This window comes from Pseudophryne corroboree, chromosome 3 (assembly GCF_028390025.1).
Source record: "Pseudophryne corroboree isolate aPseCor3 chromosome 3, aPseCor3.hap2, whole genome shotgun sequence".
Taxonomy (NCBI): domain Eukaryota; kingdom Metazoa; phylum Chordata; class Amphibia; order Anura; family Myobatrachidae; genus Pseudophryne; species Pseudophryne corroboree.
Window position 1 is genome coordinate 724,225,192 of NC_086446.1, and position 7,176 is coordinate 724,232,367.

Consider the following 7,176-nt stretch of genomic DNA (forward strand, 5'->3'; position numbering starts at 1 on the left):
CCAATGAGAGACAATTGCAATTATTGGGCGTTTAATTACCTATCGGAGTGTACCCTACACTGCAGTATGGCTGTTGCTTCGCCCTGCTTTGGTAAGGGTTTGAGGTAACAAGGCTGTAGTGGCAGGGCACTCCAGTTCAGGTTTGCCCTAAATAAAGACCACCTTACACTTCTTGCTGCCTACAGCTTCTGTGACGTTGGCAGTTGGTTCTTGCGTTTCAGCTTCGCTAGTGGCGCACAACGTCCACTTTGGCTACGTTCCAGACGAGAATAGATCGCAGACCAAGTGGGGGGGGAATCTGTTTTCCTACCATTGTCTACGCGAATTCCTGAATGATTCCGTCTCATCAACTTCAATTACTAGGTATGATTCTCGATACGGTAAATCAAAGAATTTACCTACCCGAACAGAGGTACAGGTCATTCGTCATCTGGTACAATTAGTGCTTAAGCCATGCACAGTCTCGGTTCATTTGTGCATTCGCCTATTAGACACAATGGTGGCGGCTTTCGAAGCGCTTCAGTTTGGAAGACTTCACTCACGTCCTTTTTAACTGGATGTGCTCGCACAATGGTCGGGCTCGCTTCTGCAGATTCACCGCAGGGTGAGGTTGTCTCCAAAGGCCAGGGTGTCTCTACTCTGGTGGCTCAAAGTACAGAATCTAACTGCAGGGAAATGGTCCGGCACCTGGAATTGGATAATTCTCACGGCGGACGCGAGTCTCAGAGGTTGGGGAGCTGTAGTTCAAAATTTTCAGCTCCGGGGTCTCTGGGCGGATCACGAAAGATTGCTGCCTATAAATGTCCTGGAACTCCGGGCAATTTACAGTTCGCTACGACAAGCAGTGTACAGGCTGCAGGCTCAGGCTGTTCAGGTGCAGTCAGACAACGCAACGGCGGTCGCATACATCAACAAACAAAGAGGAATGAAAAACTGCATGGCCATGCGGGAAGTAGCTCGAATCCTCAATTGGGCCGAGGTGATTTTGTCGGCAGTATTCATTCCGGGAGTGGATGACTGAGAGGCGGATTATCTCAGCTGTCAGGATTTTTATCCAGGATGTGCATTAAATCCAGAAGTGTTTCACATGTTGGCCCAGAGGTGGGGTTACCCGCAAGTGGACCTGATGGCATCTCGCCACAATTATCAAACGCCCCAGTACGTGTCCAGAACGAGAGATCCAAAGGCAGTGGCGGTGGATGCTCTCACAATCACGTGGCCATACAGTCTCGTGTATCTGTTCCACCGTTTTCCGCTGCTCCCTCTGTTGCTAAAACGGATCAAAAGAGAGTCCGCCACAGTCATACTAGTGGCGCCTCATTGGCCTCGGAGAGCTTAGTTTTTGGATCTCCGCGGTCTACTCACGGACGTTCCTTGGCCGCTCCCACTGCGTCCGGACCTGTTACAACAGGGTCCGTTCTTTTTCTCCAATTTAGCGCGGCTGCGTTTGACGGAGTGGCTGTTGAGACAGCCCTCTTAAAAAGAGAGGGCATTCCAGAATAGGTTATACCAACCATGTTACATGCTAGTAAGCCAGTTACGGCAGCTCATTATTACAGAATTTGGCGTGCCTATATAGGTTGGTGTGAAGTTCGGAAGTTTCCGACATCATCTTTCAAGTTATCCCGTCTTTTTTGTTATGTCTACAGATGGGGTTAGATGGAGGTCGGCGTTTATCCACACTAAAGGTGCAGATATCTGCGTTGTCAATTTATTTTCAAAGAAGATTGGCTCTATTGCCATCGGTACACACCTTTATGCAGGGTGTCCTCAAAGTACAGCCTCCATTTCACTCCACTTACTGCGCCATGGGACTTGAATCTGGTTTTAGATTGCTTATAGTCTTTTTATTTCGAACCCTTACAACAAGTGGATATTAAGTTTCTCACTTGGGAAACAATTTCTCTCCTAGCCTTAGCTTCGGCAGGGCGGGTTTCAGATTTGGGTGCCTTGTCATGCAAGCCACCGTATTTAGTGTTTCATAATGACAGAGCAGAACTTTGGACGAATCCCGCTTTCCTACCAAAAGTAGGGTCCTCTTTTCACATCAATCATCCAGTAGTAGTTCCTGTGTTAACAGGAGATTCTGGAATTTTGGTTGGGGTACGCGCATTACGCGTTTATGTATTCCGAACGTCTACAGTTCCTAAGACTGATACGTTGTTATCCTCTATGATGCGGCCAAGATGGGTTGGCCACCTTCTAAGCAGACCTTATCCAGATGGATAAAACTGACCATACGTCAGGCTTACCTTCATGCTAGTTTACAGCCGCCTACATCAGTAACAGCTCATTCCACACATTCTCCGGGAATGTCATGGGCAGCTGGTCGTGGAGTTCTACGACACAGCTTTTGCAGTGCGGCTACATGGTCTTCAGTGCACATGTTTGTGCGCTTTTACAAGTTTGATACTTTTGCGGCATCAGCATCTAGCTTTGGCCGTCTAGTGTTACAGGTGCCAAACAGCTCTCCCGCCCATGGGGGAAAACTTTGGTACGTCCCTAGAGTACTCCAGTGACCCCTAGTGGATGAAAAAGAAAATAGGATTTTGGTACTTACCAGGTAAATCCTTTTCTTTGAATCCATAGGTGGCACTGGACGCCCACCCAGAGCAGTTTTACCTGGCTTGTGGTAAGTTCAGGGGATCTTATGGTAACACACTCTCACCAACTGGTTCAAATTAGCAAGTTTATTGGGTTGGTGTCAACTGATATTTGTCAGTAACGTTATGTGTCAACTTTATTGTTGTCCGTTTGTTATATGTAATTCTCCATTAACCTCTATTGCTCCTGTTCGGCTCAGTAAAAAAACACTGAGGTACTCTGGGATATGGAGGGGAGAAGTAGTCTCATATTTTAACTTATTCAGTGCCTAGTTCCTGTGGAACCGTCCATATCCCTAGAGTACTCCAGTGCCCCCTATGGATTCAAAGAAAAGGATTTACCTGGTAAGTACCAAAATCCTATTTTTTCTCACTGAGGATGAGGGCTTCCATCGTCATGTGAAGCTGAACCACTAGTCATAGACATAGTCCAGGGCCTTAGCCGTTCCTTGCCACGCCGTGTCATAAATGGCATATTGGCAAGTTTACGTTTCTCCTCAGACCATTTAAATTTCTTTTTTTGGGTCTTTTTACTGAACTTTGGCGTTTTGGATTTTACATGCCCTCTACTATTACATTGGGCATCGGCCTTGGCAGATGACGTTAATTGCATTTCATCATCTATGTCATGACTAGTGGCAGCAGCTTCAGCACTAGGAGGAAGTGGTTCTTGATCTTTCCCTAGTTTATCCTCCAAATTTTTGTTCTCCATTATTTTTCTGGAGTTATATAACAATATGCGGTACAGGAGAACATACCTCTACACCACATAGGGCAAACCCTGTGAAAATTATTTGGATTAAATATTAATAACCCCTTTATTTGGACTAAGTAATATACAGCACAGGACAGCCCCACTGAACTTATATGGCAGCACCACTGGACTGGATTTATATGGAATTATATGGATTTATATGGAATTATACGGCAGGATCACTGGATTTATACGGCAGTACCGCTGGACATATATGGCAGCATCAATGGACATATACGGCAGTATCTCTGGACATATATGGCAGTATCACTGGACATATATGGCAGTATCACTAGACTGGACTTTTACGCCAGTACCACTGGAATTATATGGCTGGATCACTGGATTTATACGGCAGGATCACTGGATTTATACGGCAGGATCACTGGATTTATACAGCAGTACCACTGGACATATACGGCAGTATCAATGGAATTATACGGTAGTATCAATGGACATACACGGCAGTATCACTGGACATATATGGCAGTATCACTGGACTGGACTTATACGCCAGTACCACTGGAATTATACGACAGGATCACTAGACTTCTATGCCAGTACCACTGGAATTATATGGCAGGATCACTGGATTTATACGGCAGTACCGCTGGACATATACGGCAGTATCAATGGACATTTACGGCAGTACCACTTGACATATACAGCAGCACAGGGACACCACCACTGGACTGATGCAGGACAACACAGCACCACTGCAATGGACTGGACTTATACAGCAGCACTGGACATATGGCAGCAGAGGACACCACCACTGTGACTGGACAGATGCAGCACAACACACCACCACTGGACTGATGCAGCACAACATAGCACCACTGGACTGGATTTATACAGCAGCACTGGACATATGGCAGCAGAGGACACCACCACTGTGACTGGACTTATGCAGCATAAGACACTACACTGGACTGGATATATACAGCAGTACTGGACATATGGCAGCAGAGGACACAACCACTGTGACTGGACAGATGCAGCACATGACACGACCACTGAGGACACTGAGGATGGAGACATGTCCTCTCTCTACACTCTCCAATGCAGGAGTGAAAATGGCGGGGACGCGCTGCTCCTTATATGGAATCCAAACCCAGTGAGAATCCATCAGTGGGATGATGACGTTTTGCCTCGTTCTGGTTTCCGAGTGAGGAGGCAAAACCCGAGCTTGACTCGGATCCGGGCTCGTGACGTGAAGTCCGGGGAAGTTCGGTTCTATTAGAACTGAACCAGCTCATCTCTATTTCAAACTCAACCTAGTACAACTGGCCATCATGATTTTTTTTTTTAAAACTTCAGATATTACGCTGCAGTTTCATAAACCATAGGCAGACTCACTGGAAAAGAATGTAAGTAAACAAGAAGTGGCGGTGACAGATCAGACAGCTCAAACCGCATGGAGTTTGGCTATACTGATTGTCAGCATGTGTTTAAAACCTCCCTCTTCACCCCATCAATAACAATCAATTCTGCTGAGCACTGGTGGCTGTCCTCTAATAATATTGCCCCACACTGTATGTATAACTGTTAAGATGGGCATACACTATACAATTATCTGGTAGATCATCTGCCAGATCTGGATGGTTGGACTTGTAATGAAAATCTGGTAATAGATGAGAGCAAATGACAATCGACCATTTGCTCTCAAACCAATTAGGATATTTAACTAATTTGGAATTTTTTTATATATATATATATATATATATATATATATATATATATCAACAATAGGGGGGAGAATATTTGCGCCACTTGTGTACAACACCAAATAATCCACGATCCACGTATAGAAAATAAATGACACTCCCTAGGAATTAACACAGGGCGTCAGCTGTCCCCCAGAGACACAGGGATGGTAATTCCCTGAAACAACGAGTAATGCACACAGGGGGGTGGGGGATATAGCGACCGTCGGTGTCTTAAAACAGTTCAGTAAATATGGATCAAAAAAGTGTGTCTAAAAACGAGTAACCAGATCAGAAAAGTGATTTTTAAAAAAGGGGGGATGTTTATTTAGACACTAAAAACAGATATTAATCACATATAGAGCTAAAATCTAAACAGCAGTTCTTCTTAAAAAATGGGATTTAAAACAACATACACAATGCTTTAAAATACCAGTTAAAATATGTTAAAAATCTGTAAAACAATTTTAACTTAACTTGGTATAAGGTCACTGCCAGGTAGCCCAACGCGTTTCGTCCTTAAGACTTCATCAAGGGGTAAAGGCATAATGAGACTGGACTCCTATTTATACTAGTATTAATCACATAATGATTGTGACATCACTTCCTGTTAATTTAATCATCATATTGTGAAATGGGTTAAAAACTCATGTACTGACAAATCTATTGTTTCAATTTACTGATATGTGGCCCCCAGCATGCTACATAAGGAAGTTGAACAAGAACCAAGAATGCCAAGATGCACCGGTTCCTATAAATGTGGCCGATGCAACATCTGCAGGTACCTACATCCAGTAAGAAAAACATTCTCGGATGCAGAAAAGAAGGAGGAATACAAAATTAAGGACTTCATAAACTGCAATACACAATCCGTAATTTATTTATTAGAATGTGACTGTGGTAAACAATATGTAGGCAAAACAAAGAGACCGTTGAAAATAAGGATACAGGAACATGTTCGCAACATAAAAAATAAAATAGAAAATCATGCAGTATCCAAACACTTCAATCTCGTACATAACTCAAATCCGGAGGCATTAACCTTTAAAGCGATTGAACTTGTGAAACTGGGAGAAAGGGGTGGCGACCTGGCCAATAAACTCTCACGCAGAGAAATGTTTTGGATCTTCCAACTACAAACACTCCATCCGAAGGGATTTAATGACTATTACGAAATCGCTCCTTTCCTGTGAAAACTACACTACTGGATCATCACGGTTGGATCCTTAACTAGACTAAACCTTTTCCACCCACACCTAGTACTTTCCACACACCCCCTCCCCCCCCCCCACCCCCCACCACCCCCCCCCCCCCACCCCACTCCCTTCCCATCTCCCCCCCCCCCCTTCCTACCCTATTCCCATCAACAATCTCTGGTTGAAAAATATCACCGTTCAGTTTATTGATATATTGAGATTGACACATGTATGGTAAAAAGTGATTATTACAGTCAGACCACACTGGAAAGGCCCAATCTCGTCCGATCTTGGAAGCAAAGCAGTGTTGGGCCTGAACAGTACCAGACCAGGGAGACCGTCTGGGAAGATCAGGTACTGTAAACCAAACTAACGATATTATAGCCTACATGAGTATGTCGATATAATATATCACACTATCTGCATCCCAATAAATTCATAGTAAGATTCGCACCTAGCACTTAACACTATTTACTATCACTTTTAGTTTGCACTTTGCACTCTATATTGATTTAAGCATTTAATTATATATATATATCTCTATATATTTTATATATATTTTTATGTATTCATATATCTATGTAGTTTATATTTATTTATCACTGTAACAAGCTTAGGTTACTGTACTGACATCAACAGTGACTAATCTCCGTTTATTCTATTTATTTTCATGCACTTTACTGGAGAAATGAAATCCATGTCTCTATCCTTGGTCTCCGCTAATATGGCTGCCGAATGTGATTCACATTGAACAAATCCACCCAAAGATGGCCGCCGCAATGTACTTTCAGAGAACATCTGCCATAGTGTTGTTCGTTCTCTTACGCCCGCAGCCGCGGGCGCATGCGCAGTCGCATACCGGAAGTGGGGCGGAAGTGACGCGACGGACGAAAACCGGAAGTGGGGCGGCAAAGAAC

At 44.0% G+C, this 7,176-nt stretch overlaps 1 pseudogene; it reads left to right on the plus strand.

Annotated features, from left to right (window-relative positions):
• Positions 1-6,505: 6,505 nt before the first annotated feature.
• Positions 6,506-6,625, plus strand: LOC134896618 (5S ribosomal RNA; annotated as a pseudogene).
• The last annotated feature ends 551 nt before the right edge of the window (positions 6,626-7,176 follow it).